Source organism: Jaculus jaculus, chromosome X (genome assembly GCF_020740685.1).
Source record: "Jaculus jaculus isolate mJacJac1 chromosome X, mJacJac1.mat.Y.cur, whole genome shotgun sequence".
Taxonomy (NCBI): domain Eukaryota; kingdom Metazoa; phylum Chordata; class Mammalia; order Rodentia; family Dipodidae; genus Jaculus; species Jaculus jaculus.
In genome coordinates, this window is record NC_059125.1 from 131,478,306 (window position 1) to 131,494,337 (window position 16,032).

At 40.7% G+C, this 16,032-nt stretch overlaps 1 pseudogene; it reads right to left on the reverse strand.

The window, feature by feature from the left end:
- Nucleotides 1-8,865: 8,865 nt before the first annotated feature.
- Nucleotides 8,866-15,800, reverse strand: LOC123456576 (annotated as a pseudogene).
- Between the last annotated feature and the right edge of the window lie 232 nt (nucleotides 15,801-16,032).

Sequence of the window (16,032 nt, forward strand, 5' to 3'; positions counted from 1 at the left end):
CGTCCTAAAAGCTGGGATTACAGGCCTACGTCACCACACTCATGACGATGATCAGCCTTGCTAGAGCTTGAACTGAGGGTCTTGCTTATGCTAGACAAGCCCTTAAACAAACTTTATAAAGGTGAAAATCACCACTGTCACTCCAGCATATAGCACAGTGCTTGGTTTGTAGGTAGTTTTCAGTAATGGTTTGTTGAATAACCACTTGTGCCTTACAGAAAGATTCTATTTCAAATGAAGCATTGTGGCTTAAGGCAAAAGGCAATCTTCTTAATGGAGGTTGACCTGGAATCCTGGTTGTTTGATCTGCATCCTAACTGGTCTTGAGCTTTATTTTATTTTACTTTTTAATTTGCTTTTAATTTTAAATAGGATCTTGGAACTGGAGAGATTGCTCAGTGGTTAAAGGCACTTGCTTGCAAAGCCTGACAGGCTGGGTTTGGTTACCCAGTACCCACATAAAGCCAGATACACAAAGTGGCCCATGTGTCTGGAATCCATTTGCAGTGGCAGGAGGATACCAATTCTCATTGTCTCTCTACTTTCTCTCTGAAATAAATTAATTAAAAAGATAGGATCTAGCCAGGTGTGGTGGCTCACACCTTTAATCCCAGCACTTGGGAGGCTGAGGTAGGAGGATCACCATGAGTTCGAGGCCACCCTGAGACTACATAGTGAATTCTAGGTCAGCCTGGGCTAGAGTGAGACCCTACCTCACAAAAACCTAGGTCAGCCTGGGCTAGAGTGAGACCCTACCTCACAAAAACAAAAACAAACCAAAAAACCAGGTTGTTACTATTATGTAACCCCCAATATCCTGGAACTCTGTAGAGCAGCAGACTGACCTCAAATTTAGGGTGGTCTTCCTGCCTCTGCCTCCCAATGCTGCCACCATCCCTGCTTTTAAGTGTTCCTCTTATATCAGGTGCTGGCTACCTGTTATTGAAAGTGCTGTAAAACACTCTGAGAATAAACAACCCTTGCACAGTCCCTTAGTGGGAATAGTAATAATAGCCATCATTGTGTTTACTTGCTTACATAGTCCTAATTAGTTCAAAATAACTATAACAATGGTATGATCATTACTAGCACTTCACAGAAGGTGGGACCTTTGACATCCTCCTTAAGGTTAAGAGGTACACCCTGGGTCACACTTGAAGTTTCAAGCAGAAGCTGGAGAAGGAAGCTCAATGGTAGACAGCTTGCCTTGGCTACTAGTTTTGTTTGAACATCAAGAAATTCATTGTGTATTTTTAGTTTGCAAATTCCTGTTCCTTTTTTTTTTCAAAATTTCCTTCCCCCAAATTGTTGGCATGCTAGCGATAACAAACACATAGTGCTTACTATGTTCTGGTTGCTTTTCTAAGCCTTTTAGCTGATCTGATCTTTGAATAAAATTGTGTGGCTCAGACGAGTTAACTTGTCTAAGATCACTCAACAATGCTACTACAATGTGAACCTGTTGGGCCCCAGATTCTGCCCTTAACTTCTCAACTGAAGTCAGGAGTTTCAGTGGATATTTATTAAATATGTGCTGAATTGTGCATTGCAGCAAACGTTTATGTAGACGTTATCTAATGTAAATGCCCTGAAGGTTACATAAGGCATACCCTGTTGGGTAGATAAACACTAACTAGTATGACCTTGGACACTCAAGGTAGGTCAACCAACACATCCGAGATTGCTTGGATGAAATTGGCCTTCAGATTTGCTTGATAAAACACATGCTGCTTGTGTTTATATTAGAAAAAGCCTCTGGGTTTTTGCAAATTGATGTGAAACATCAGATATGCTTTATGTGGGTTAGTCTTCTAAATTTCAACATGGTGCAACTAGAAATGGAGTACTTTCTAACTGCATTCAATCTTACTCTGCTAATTTTTTTAAGTCTCAGTTGGTGGCCCAGATAGGCCTGGGATTCACTTTGTATGTAGCCCAGGATGGCTTTGAACTAATGCAGTCCCTTTGGCTTAGTTTCCCAAATGCTGGGATTCCAGGCATGCAGCATCATGCCCAAACTTTGTATTTTTAAAAGATTGTTTAAAATAATAATCATTGCTTTTTATTATTATTATTATTATTATTATTATTATTATTATTATTTTATGAGGTAGGGTCTTGAGCTCAGGCTCACCTGGAATTTACTATGTAGAATCAGGCTGTCCTCAAACTCAGCCATACTGTACCTCTGCCTCCGGAGTGCTGGGATTAAAGGCGTGCACCACCATGCCCAGCTTATTTTTATTTATTTATTTGAAAGTGACAGAGAAAGAGGCAGATAGAGAGAGGGAGAGGGAGAGAATGGACACGCCAGGACCTCCAGCCACTGCAGAAGAACTCCAGACACGCATGCGCCCCCTTGTGCATCTGGCTAACATGGGTCCTGGGGTCCTTAGGCTTCACAGGCAAGCGCTTAACTGCTAAGCCATCTCTCCAGCCTGCCCAGCTTATTTTTATTTATTTATTTGTTTGTTTATTCCTCTTTTCTCATTTTAAAAAAAGCAGGATTGGGGTGGAGGTATGGCTTAGCAGTTAAGGCAAAGCCAAAGGACCCTGGTTCGATTCCCCAGGACTCCCATTAGCCAGATGCACAAAGGGGCACATGTGTCTGGAGTTCATTTGCAGTGGCTAGAGGCCCTGGTGCACCCATTCTGTCTCCCTCTTTCTCTGTCAATAAATAAATAAAAATAAATAAAATATTTTAAAAAGCAGGATCTGACTATTTTGCCCAAGCTAGGCTAAAACAGCTGGATATGAGTGATCCTTTTGTAATGAGGAAATTGGGGTTCTAGCATGCTTCCTGGACCCCCAAACCCTGAGTTCATATCTGCAAACTAACCAAAGAATTGGCAATTCCAGATTCAAGAGAACAATTCTTAAAATACATTTTATTCATATTTTACAAAGGAGTGAGGAAAGGGTAAGGCTGGGAGGTAAGAGGAGATAAAGTAGGGAGAAGAGAAGTATACCATGTGGAGCCCAAAAGCTCATGTGAGCCATGTGTAGTCCAGGAGTCCATGTGACTAGATACGGATCATTGGAAAAAAGTGTGGGAAGGAAAAAGTTCAAGGAGAACTGCCATGTGGGAAGTTAGAGGGGATAAAAGAACTCATGCACAAAGTAAGGGCTAAGGGATCTGCCCCACTGGGTTTGGGCCTGGGCCTGACCTGAGCCAGCCCAGGCCCAGCAGAGAGAAAAACTCACCTACATGTAGAAGTTCATCTGGAAGAGCACCTGCTCTCCCCTGGCAAAGGCATTTATAACCTTAGGGTGGTGGGCTGTCTGTTGGCCCAGGTGAACCAAAGGGGCAGCTGGTTGGTTAAGGCTAGAGGCTGTCTCAGAAAGAGGTTATCCCTGGCACCAAGTTCCTGGGGCTGAACTTGACCAACCACAATGTTTAAATCCTTTGAAAGACTTCTCTCCTAGGTGGGGTCCTGATTGTGGTAAAACTGCTCTCTAGGGAATAGGCTAGAGAAGAAGTCAGATGATCTTGGATTTCTAGCAAGTGCAGACTTTCCTGCCCTTTTTACCTTCAGAGGTCCAGTAACCCTAAGTCTACCCCCCCACTTTGGCCTTAGCCTCCCAAATAGCTGAGACTGCAGGCACATATCCACTGTGCTGTTCTTTTCTTTTTCTGTAGTTAATTCGATAGTACATGGAGCATGTCTTTTTTTCACGTTAGTAAAAGGATACTGAAGGTGTGTTTTTTTTTTCCTCTGTAATTTTATATACAGTCAATAAGATTGATATGCAATATGAAAATGTCAGTCACTACGATGAGTATCAATATCGAGACTCTATGGTTCTTTTCCTCTTAGGGACTACCAAATTAGCAACATTTAGAATGGGCCATTAATAAGAACTCAAACATTTTTAATTGCTGGGAAACTATCTTCAGCATTTTTTGTCAAGAGGGAACATGTCTACTCTAATATGCACATTAATTAAAGATGGTGCTGGGTAATGCATGTCCTTACACATCCAGTACTTAGGGCCCTGTAGCAGACAGCTTCAGGTCACTGAGATGAACTTCCAGACCTGGCACAGTTATGGATGAAGGGTTATTTATTGAAGCTTACAGATCCAGGGGAAGTTCCATAATGGCAGAAGAACTTGGCCCCTCTTAAAGGACCAGGCAGAGACAGAAAAAGCCAAAAGCAAAACCACAAGCACACTTCAGGAACTCCAGGAGGAACTCAGGCACTTGGCATATCTTTAGATTGGAATTCCAAACCTACCACCACCTTAGGTCTCCACCTCCCAGTAACACCTCATCCATTCTTGTGGCTAGAAATCCAAGAAGTTTTCATAAACTCCTGAATCTACTGGGGGGGGGCATTTATTCAAACTACCACAGGGACTTACTTGCCTAGAGTGGGCAGTAATTTATCCTTGGGCTGAATAGTAAACTATATGATTTTAGTTCTTTTTTTTGTTTTTTCGAGGTAGGGGCTCACTCTAGCCCAGGCTGACCTGGAATTCACTATGTAGTCTCAGGGTGGACTTGAACCCCTACCTCTGCCTCCCAAGTGCTGGAATTAAAGGCGTGCACCACCACGCCCAGCTTTGATTTTAATTCTTTATAGCTTTAGCCCTTGGAAGAGAAAGCAAACAAATCATATATATCATTTACTTGTAAGAGTGATTTAGAAGCTTAAATTATTTTCCATTTAGGAATATTTGTACCAGTAATTTTTTTTGGTACCCAGAAGTAAGACAGTTTATCCCAAGAGCATGATATGTTATCTGCTTTGATGTTTTGGTAGAATTTTTTTGAGGTAGGGTCTCACTGTAGCACAGGCTGACCTTGAATTTAGGGTAATCCTCCTATCTCAGCCTCCCAAGTGCTGGGACTAAAGGCTTGTGCCAGCCTGCCTGTATAGAATTTTAATATATTTGAATTTTAGAAGGTAAGAATGTTCTGCCTGGCAATTTCTGTCTGTCTTAGAAGCTTGGGCATGTTGGTTGAAATCAACTTTATTGTATCTATTCTTCATTCCCCTGTTTTTTATTTTTTAATTTTTAAAAATATTTTTAATTTTAATTTATTTGAGACAGAGAGAGGGAGAGAAAAGAGAGAATGAGCACACCAGGGCCTACAGCCACTGCAAATGAACTCCAGATGTACACGCCACCTTTGTGCATCTGGCTTATGTGGGACCTGGAGAATTGAACCTGGGTCCTTAGCTTCACAGGCAAGCACCTTAACTGCTAAGCCATCTTCCAGCCCTATTTTTAAATTTTTAAATCATTTTGGTTTTTCGAGGTAGGGTCTCACTCTAGCCTACACTGACCTGGAATTCACTCTGTAGTCTCAGGGTGGCCTTGAACTCATGGCAGTCCTCTTATCTCTGCCTCCCAAGTGCTAAGATTAAAGGCATGAGCCACCATGCCCAGCTGTTATTTCTTTTTTGAGTTTATTTATTTGCAAGCAGAGAGACAGAGAATGGGCACACTAGAGCCTCTAACCACTGCAAATGAACTCCAGTTGCATGTGCCCCTTGTGCATCTGGCTTATGTGGGTCCTGGGGAATTGAACCTGGGTCCTTTGGCTTTGGAGGCAAATGCCTTAACCACTAAGCCATTTCTCCAGCCCTTATATTTTAATTATTTATTTATTTGAGAGAGGGAAAGAGGCACAGAATGAGAGAGAGAACCTGAGTCCTTTGGCTTTGCAGGCAAGCACCTTAACCGCTAAGCCCTCTCTCCATCCCCTACAGTTTTTTTTTTTTTCTCTTATTGTGTGATTCTCTAGGGATCAAAACCCGGGCCTCCCGTATGTTAGGTAAGTCCTATACTATTGAGCTACACCCCAAGCCCCACAATGCAGATTCTGAACAATGTTCTGACCATCTAAAAATTATTCTTCTGATATTTGATGATTAAATATGAATTGAGGTGTTGTTGATATATTGTTAAATGTGAAATTAGTGTTTCTCTTCAAGTGAATTGTTTTACTTATGGAGTGTTTTATAATTTAATTATATTATGATGTGATTTGAGTATCCACAAGTATATATTTGGTGAATTTACATTTACCCTTAGTGAATTCACGTTTATCCATTGCCCAGGTCTGATTCCATAACTAGTAATCTTTGAAATTAGAAATTCTATTAAGGTAGCTAAAGACATGGCTTAGCAGTTAAGGCACTTGCCTGCGAAGCCTAAGGATTCATATTCAACTCTCCAGGACCAAAGTAAGCCAGACACATAATGTGACTCAAGCGTGCAAAGTCAAATACATGCACAAGATGGAGCATGCCTCTGGAGTTTGCTTACAGTGGCTGGAGGCCCTGCCATCCCATTTCTCTGTCTCACACATACATTCTTTTTTCCCTTACTGTCTCTGATAAAAAATAATGATGATAGAAAACAAATTCTAGCAAGCCACACTAGTACTGTGAGGGGTGAGATAAGAGTACTGTCACAAGTAGTAGAAGCTAACAAGGCTACATAGTGAACTCTGTGAAAAAAAATCCATTTATATACAGTAAATAATAATAAATGTACACATTTATGTTTTGTTTTATGAGGTAGGGTCTTACTCTGTCCCAGGCTGACCCTGAACTCATGGCGATCCTCCTACCTCTGCCTCACAACAGCTGGGATTAAAGGCATGTGTCACCACACCCAGCTCCAAATTTATGTTCAATGTAATTCAAGTAATATGAGTCTTGAAGAATTTTTGTTTTTGCCCTTTGGGGAACTCTTGTATTAGTATGATTTTTTAATTTAAATTTAAATTTATTTTTTATAGATAACTTCCACAATTTTAAACAATATCCCATGGTAATTCCCTTCCCCCCACTTTCCTACTGAAACTCCGCTCACCATCATCTCCCTTCCTCCTCTAAATCAGTCTCTCTTTTATTGTGATGTCATCATCTTTTCTTCCTATTATGATGGTCTTGTGTAGGTAGTGTCAGGCGCTGTGAGGTCATGGATATCCAGGCCATTTTGCGGCTGGAGGAGCACGTTGTAAGGAGTCCTAACCTTCCTTTGGCTCTTACATTCTTTCTGCCACCTCTTCTGCAATCGGCCCTGAGCCATGGAAGGTGTGATTGAGATATTTCAGTGCTGAGCACTGCTCCATCACTTCTTCTCAGCACCATCTTGCCTTCTGAGTCATCCCAAGGTCACTGCTATCTGAAAAGAGAAGATTCTCTAACCAGAAGTGAGAGTATCATTATTATATGGGTACAAACATTAAGAGAAGTGCTTACTGGGCAGTTTGGTGAACACAGTATATACATTTAGCCAGACAGCAGCAGAGGTTACACCCCTAGGGCTCATTACTACCCCTGTTTTAAGTTTTCAGTATCAGGGATGTATTCCTTCCCATGGAGTGGGCCTCCAGTCCAATTAGAGAGCAGTTGGTTTCCACCATGATAGACATGCCACTATTGCACCCATTGGCCCATTTGGCCTATCTGGCCAAATATAAGGCTTGCAGTGTCCACTGTTGAGTATCTTCAATGATAATTTCTCTCTCTCCCATTGAACTGTATGCAGGCTGGATTTTTCCAGCTTGCTGTCAGCTGGTCCACATGGAGGAGGTTTTCAGCTCAGCTCCAGCAGGATTTCTCAGTGACCTTGTAGCCCACGTATGTGGAGTCTTCAGCAGTAGGGTCTTGCCATATATTCCTGGTGGGAAACCAAGGGCCTTGGCAATGGCCTGTTATGTTTTGGGGGCATAGGGGACCTCCCTGGCCAACAACTCATTGGAAGGTATCCCATCCCTGGCACTGAAAATTATCTAGTAACAATCTATGGCTCCTGTATGTTCCATTGTCCAAAAAAGTAGGTTTCCATATGACTTCTTTATACTCTCTTAGATTTTGTTTAACCTTCCCTCTACCTTTCCTTTTACACAATCTCTTCCCCTGACCTCACTTAGGCCTTTTCACCCCCCTTAATCTGTTCTACTCACATATACACAAAACCATCCTATTAAGACCCCCCTCCCTCCCTTTCTATTACCTTTATATCTCCTTGCTAGCTTACTGGCCTCTTCTACTGAGTTTTCTTCCTACTCACACAGAAGTCCAATCATGTATAGCTAGGATCTACATGAAAGAACATGTGATATTTTCCATTCTGGGCCTGGGTTACCTCACTTAGTATAATCCTTTCCAGATTAATTATTTTTTAATGACAACTTCCAGAATTGTAGATAATATCCCATGGTAATTCCCTCTTTTCCCCCACTTTCCCCTTTTGTTTATTTTTTTTAAATATTTCATTTTTATTTTATTTATTTTTGTTTTTTCCATGGGGTATTTATTTATCTTATTTTATTTTTAATTTTCACAATTTTTATTAACATTTTCCATGATTATAAAAAATAGCCCATGGTAATACCCTCCCCCCCACTTTCCCCTTTGAAACTTCATTCTCCATCATATTCCCTCTCCCTCTCAATCAGTCTCTTTTATTTATTCATTCATTTATTTATTTATTTTCAGACACTAAGGTCTTTATTTTGAAAAAATCATATCGAAATGTTATAGTTACACTAGAAGACGTCACATTTGATCATGATTGGGTTAAGAGAACCCAGCTGGAAAACGTCAATGCCTGTCAACTAATGCTGACGATCAGATTCTGAGAGCGTGGTGCGTTGCACGGATAGCTAGTGGTTCTTCCTTCCTTACCCTCTCCATCAGAATCCAAACCGCCTTCACAATCCTCCTCTAGGGCAGCCATGACCCCATGGGTCTGAGAAAATGCTCTTTCCTCCATCCATTCAACCCAGTCACCAGTGAGCATTGGTTTCATCCTGACAGGCTTCAGAACAGTCTCCTTCCTTCATCCCCTCACCTGCATTTCTGGCTGACATGGTGCAGGGCTGAAAATAATCGATAATTAATACTCAGCTTCTTCCTCAGCCTCTCCTTCAAAAGAATCCATACAATTCCTTATGATCCTTCTGTAGCATAGCTGTGTCTTCACAGACCTCAGAAAACTCTCCTCCTTCCATCCCCTCACCCGTGCGCTACTGAACAATAGCATTTGTGGATCAGGTGACACCATGCTTCAAGCAATGGCTATGGTGTTTACTTAACAGACAGACTGCTTGCTTTATCAGGGCCAGATAGGAGGCTGGTCATTAATGCCAACCTTGAAACCTTGAAGCCAGTGGGACACCAGTCTACAAACCGGATGCTGGGCTCTTGGACTTGATGGTGGCAATGGAAGCTCTGACATCTTTGGGAACCACATTGTCGTCATACAACAGGCAGCAGGCCATGTGTTTACCATGGTGAGAGGCACATTTCACCATGTTGTTGGCTGGCTGTAAGCAGGCAGTGGTGATCTCTGCTAGAGAGAGATGCTCATGGTAGGCTCTCTTAGCGGAGACATGGGAATACATGGCCTTGAAGGAAGTGGATGCAGAAGTGGGGCAGCAGGTTGGTCTGGGGGTTCTGTCACATCTACATTCAAGGCTTCATCAAACCTGAGGGAAGCAGTGATGGAAGGTGCTGTCTGGATAACGAGGCAGTTTGGGTTAGTACAGGCTGGGTGTGTCTACAATAGATGTCATGGATGGAGTCATTGTCTGAAGGTACACCCAGAGTGCCCTGGGGTGCTATGGGTGGTAAGGATGGAATTACATCTCTTTTATTTTTATGTCATCATCAGGGATGTATTCCCTTTCTTGGAGTGGGCCTCCAGTCCAATTAGAGGGTGGTTGGTTTCCACCATGACAGACATGCCACTATTGCACCCATTGGCCCATTTGTCCTGGCTGGCCAAATATAAGGCTTGCAGTGTCCACTGTTGAGTATCTTCAATGATAATTTCTCTCTCTCCCATTGAATTGCATGCAGAATGTCTTCTTCCAGCTTTCTGTCAGCTGGTCTACATGGAGGAGGTTATCATCAGCTCAGTTCCAGCAGGATTTCTCAGTGGCCTTGCAGCCCAAGTATGTGGAGTCTTCAGCAATAGGGTCTTGCCATCTATTCCTGGTGGGAAACTAAGGGCCTTGGCAATGGCCTGTAATGTTTTGGGGGCATCAGAGACCTCCCTGGCTAACAACTCGTTGGAAGGTATCCATCCCTCACACTGAAAATTTTCTGGCAACAATCTACGGCTCCTGAGTGTTCCATTGTCCAAAACAGTCGGATTCCATGTGATTTATTTATATCCTCTTAGATTTTGATTAGCTCTCCCTCCACCTTTCCTTTACTCAATCTCTTCCGCTGACCTCATTTTTGGCCTTTTCACCCCTATTAATCTATTCTTCTACTTACATATATATAATACCATCCTATTAAATAGTCCCCTCCCTTCTTTTCTCTTCCCTTTATATCTCTTTTCTAGTTTCCTGGCCTTTGCTACTGAGTTTTCTTCCTACTCACACAGAAGCCCAATCATCTGTAGCTAGGATCCACATATGAGAGAGAACATGTGACACTTGACTTTCTGGGCCTGGGTTAACTTACTAAGTATAATCCTTTCCATCCATTTTTTAAAAATATTTTATTTTTATTTATTTATTTGGTAGAGGGAAAGAGGCAGAGAGAGAGAGAGGGAGGGAGGGAAAGAGGGAGGAAGGGAGGGAGAGAATGGCCATGCTGTGGCTTCCAGCCACTGCAGACAAACTCCAGGTGCAGTTGCCACCTTGTGAATCTGGCTTATATGGGTACTGGGGAATCGTACTGAAGTACTTTGGCTTTGCAGGCAAGTGCCTTAACCGTTCAGCCATCTCTCCAGCCCCCAGATTCATCCATTTTCCTGAAAATTTCATTTTTCTTTACTGCTGAGTAGAACTCCATTGTATAAATGAGCTATAAGTTTGTTATACACTCATCAGTTGAGGGACATCTAGGCTGGTTCCATTTCACAGTTATTGTGAATTGAGAGGCAATGAACATGGTTGAGTAAGTATCTCTAAGGTAATGAGATGAGTCCTTAGGATATATGCCTAGGAGTGGTATAGCTGGGTCCTATGTTAAATCTATTTTTAGCTTTCTCAGGAAGCTCCACACAAGATTACCACAATGGCTGCACCAGATTTTATTCCCACAAACAGTGTAGGAGGGGTTCCTCTTTTTCTGCATCCTTGCCAACATTTATTGTTCATGATGGTAGCCATTCTAACAGTAGTGAAATATAATTTTGGCAGTTTTAATTTGCATTTCCCTGATGACTAGGGATGTAGAACATTTTTTAGATGTTTATATGCCATCTGTCTCTTTAGTTCCATGGCCCTCTTTTTTTGTTTTTGTTTTTCAAGGTAGGGTCTCACTCTGGCCCAGGCTGTCTTGGAATTCACTATGGAGTCTCAGGGTGGCCTCAAACTCTTTGTGATCCTCCTACCTCTGCCTCTGAGTCCTGGGATTAAAGGAGTACACCACCATACACGGCTCATAGCCCATTTTTAATTGGGTTGTTTGGTTTCTTATTATTTAGTCTTTTAAGTTCTTTGTATATCCTGGATATTAATCCTCTGTCAGATGAATAGCTGGCAAAGATTTTCTCTCATTCTGTATGTTACCTCTTAGCTCTTTTAACAGTGTCCTTTGCTGTATGAAAGCTTAGTAATTTCATGAGGTCGCAATGGTTGATCTGTGGCTTTGTTTCCTGAGAAAGTTTTTGCAAAGACCAATATGTTGAAGGGATTCTCCTACTTTTTCCTTTAGCCGTTTCAGAGTTTCAGGTCTGATATTCAGGTCTTTGATCCATTTGGACTTAATTCTTATGCATGGAGAGAGATAGGGATCTATCTTCATCCTTCTACAGATACATATCCAGCTTTCCCAGCACCATTTTCTGAAGAGGCTGTCTTGTCTCCAATGAGTATTTTTGGCTTTTTTATTGAAAATCTGCTGGCTGTAGCTGCCTGGACTTACATCTGGGTCCTCAATTCTGTTCCATTGATCTAACATGTCTGTTTTTGTGCCAGTACCATGCTCATGCTGTTTTTGTTACTGTGGCTCTGTGATATAGCTTCAAATCAGGTATGGTGATAGGACCACCCCTTTTTTTTTTTAACATGGTCACTCCTTTTTTTTTTTTTTTTTGAGGTAGGGTCTCACTCTACTTCAGGCTGACCTATGTAGTCTCAGGGTGGCCTTGAACTCATGGTGATCCTCGTACCTCTGCCTTCCAAGTGCTGGGATTAAAGGCGTGCACCACCATGCTTAGCCATATTTTTGTAATTTTTGGTTAATGTTCAGTAATTTCATTTTTTTTCAATTTTTTTTATTAACAACTTCCATTCTTATAAAAAGTATCCAATAGTAATGCCCTCCCTTCCCCCCACTTTCTCCTTTGAACCTCCATTCTCCATCATATCTCCTCCCTCTCTCAAATCAGTCTCTTATTTTGATGTCATGATCTTTTCCTCCTCTTAGGATGGTCTTGTGTAGGTAGTGTCAGGCACTGTGAGATCATGGATATCCATGCCATTTTGTGTCAGCTGGAACACATTGTAAGGATTCCTACCCTTCCATTGGCTCTTAAATTCTTTCCGCCACCTCTTCTGCAATAGACCCTGAGCCTTGGATAGAAATATTGCTGTACTGAGCATTGTGACCACTTCTTTCCAGCACCATGATGCCTTTTGAAGTCATCCCAAGGTCACTGCCATCTGAAAAGAGAAGATTCTCTACCAACATTGAGAGTAGCATTAATATAAGGGTATGAACATTAAGAGAAGTGCTTACTGGGCAGTTTGATAAGCATAGTATATACATTTAGCCAGACAGCAGCAGACGTTACACCCCTAGGGCTCATTACTACCCCTGTTTTAAGTTTTCAGTATCAGGGAAATATTCCCTCCCATGGAGTGTGCCTCCAGTCCAATTACAGGGCAGTTGGTTTCCAACATGAGAGATATGCCACTATTGCACCTATTGGCTCATTTGGCCTGACTGGCCAAATACAAGGCTTGCAGTGTCCACTATTGAGTATCTTCACTGGTGATCTCTCTTTCTCCCCTTGAATTGCATGCAGAATGGCTTCTTCCAGCTTTCTGTCTGCTGATCTACAAGGAGGAGGTTATCAGCTCAGTTCCAGTAGGATTTCTTAGTGGCCTGCAGCCCATGTATGTGGAGTCTTCAGCAATAGGGTCTTACCATCTATTCCTGGTGGGAAACCAGGGGCCTCAGCAATGGCCGATAATGTTTTGGGGCTTATCAAGGACCTTCCTGGCCAACAACTTACTGGAAGGTATCCCATCCCTGGCACTGAAAATTTTCTAGTAACAATCTACGGCTCCTGTGTGTTCCATTGTCCAAAAAAGTAGGTTTTCATATGATTTATTTATATCCTCTTAGATTTTGATTAGCCCTCCCTCCACCTTTCCTTTATTCATTCTCTTCCCCTGACCTCATTTTGGGCCTTTTCACCTTCATTAATCTATTCTTCTACTTACATATACACAATACCATCCTCTTAAGTAACCCCCTCTCCTCCTTTCTCTTCCCTTTATATCTCTTTTTGTGAATTTTCTTCCTGTTCACACAGAAGTCCAGTCATCTGTAGCTAGGATCCAAATATGAGAGAGAACATGCAACACTTTTCTTTCTGGGCCTGGGTTACCTCACTTAGTATAATCCTTTCCAGATCCATCCATTTTCCTGCAAATTTCAAAACTTCATTTTTCTTCCTACTCAAACAGAAGTCCAATCATCTGTAGCTAGAATCCACATATGAGGGCAAACATGTGACACTTGGCTTTCTGGGCCTGGGTTAACTCACTAAGTATAATCCTTTCCAGATCCATCAAATTTCTTGCAAATTTCATAAGTTCATTTTTCTTTTTTTTTAATTTTTATTAACATTTTCCATGATTATAAAATATATCCCATGGTAATTCCCTCCATCCCCACCCCCACACTTTCCCATTTGAAATTCCATTCTCCATCATATTACCTCCCCATTACAATCATTGAAGATCATTTTTCTTTACCGCTGAGTAGAACTCCATTGTATAAATGTGCCCCATCTTCATTATGCACTCATCAGTTGAGGGACCTCTAGGCTGGTTCCATTTCCCAGTTATTGTGAATTAAGTGGCAATAAACATGGTTGAGCAAGTATCTCTAAGGTAATGAGATGAGTCCTTAGGATATATGCATAGGAGTGCTATAGCTGGGTCATATGGTAGATCTATTTTTAGCTGTCTCAGGAAGCGCCACACTGATTTCCTCAATGGCTGAACCAGATTACATTTCCACCAACAGTGTGGAAGGGTTCCTCTTTTTCTACATCCTCTCCAGCATTTATGATCATTTGTTTTCATGATGGTAGCCAATCTGACAGGAGTGAGATGAAATTTCAATGTAGTTTTAATCTGCATTTCCCTGATGACTAGGGATGTAGAACATTTTTTTAGATGCTTATATGCCATCCATATTTCCTCTTTTAAGAACTCTCTATTTAGTTCCATAGCCCCCTTTTTTTTTAATTTTTATTAACATTTTCCATGATTATAAAATATATCCCATGGTAATTCCCTCCCTCCCCACCCCCACACTTTCCCGTTTGAAATTCCATTCTCCATCATATTACCTCCCCATTACAATCATTGTAATTACATATATACAATATCAACCTATTAAGTATCCTCCTCCCTTCCTTTCTCCACCCTTTATGTCTCCTTTTCAACTTACTGGCCTCTGCTACTAAGTATTTTCATTCACACGCAGAAGCCCAGTCATCTGTAGCTAGGATCCACATATGAGAGAGAACATGTCATAGCCCCTTTTTTTTAATAGTTTAAAATCATTTAATTAATATTTAAATTTAGTTGTCAGGTGACAGTGTAAGCTATACCTGGGACATAGAAAGCATACACATTTTTATCTTTTAAGTATGTGTCAGTTATAAGTATAGGCAGAACATTTTAGTAGCCCTAAAAATAATATTTTTATCAATACCTTTAAGGCAATCGATTAAATCTAGAAATTGTATGCCAGAAAGAATACAAGACAGTATAAAACTTAGCATTTTAGTTTGAAAACAACTTTGGCTAGTTTGTATACCAATGCAAGTTCCAATTACCCCCCCCCAAACTGGAAATAGAGCAGCAATTTAAAAGATTATTTGGGGGGGGCAGGAAACATGTTTTAAGTATCAATATCTCTATAAACAATGAACTTAAGATACCAGAAATGAGACAACTAATTAAGTGAAACCTTGACTGAGACTGATTATACATAGCTTAAGAATAATAATAAAAAAAACTTAGTTGTTGTTCAGTTAAGTAAGCCTGATTTTAATATGCATTAGAGAAAATATGACACACAAAGTAATTTCTTAAATAAGTACCTTTTACCATTGAACAATTTTAAGACTTTATTAAAGAAATATTTATGACTGCTACATGAAGCTTAGACAAACTATTAACATTGTCTGTATACAGTAGATTTTTTATTTTAAGGCATGGGGAACTTTTTCAGTTTTTCTAAGAAAAAAATCACAGTAAATAACTTTCTCTAAGACTTAGTTTATATTTTCAATGATAATCATCTAGCAACACCAGCAAGAATAAAACAAGAACCATCTTAAAATTACAGAGTTTTAGCCAGGCATGGTAATGTATGTGTATTGATAACTAAACATCATGGACTCTTAATTTAGTCTTTCATAACCATTATTTTGACTATATTGACTATATTGGAAAAAAAGAGTTAAAGTTAGGTTTACAACCTGAATGCCATAGCACCCTGCTACCCGCCAGGGCCATGCTTTGTGAGTCTGATGTAAGTCATAGGCCAGGCCATTTTATATCTCAAGACGTCTGCAATTTGATTAAGTAGTTTGTCTTTTACTTGTTTAAGCTTACTCATGTCTTCATCTACATACCTTTAACTTAGAATCTATAGCCCATTTTTTAATTGGTTTGATTTCTTATTATTTAATTTTTTGAGTTCTTTGTATATCCTAGATATTAATCCTCTATCAGATATATAGCTGGCTAAGATTTTTTCCCATTCTGTAGGTTGCCACTTTACTTTATTCACGGTGTCCGTTGCCATACAAAATCTTCGTAATTTCATGAGGTCCCAGTGGTTAATATGT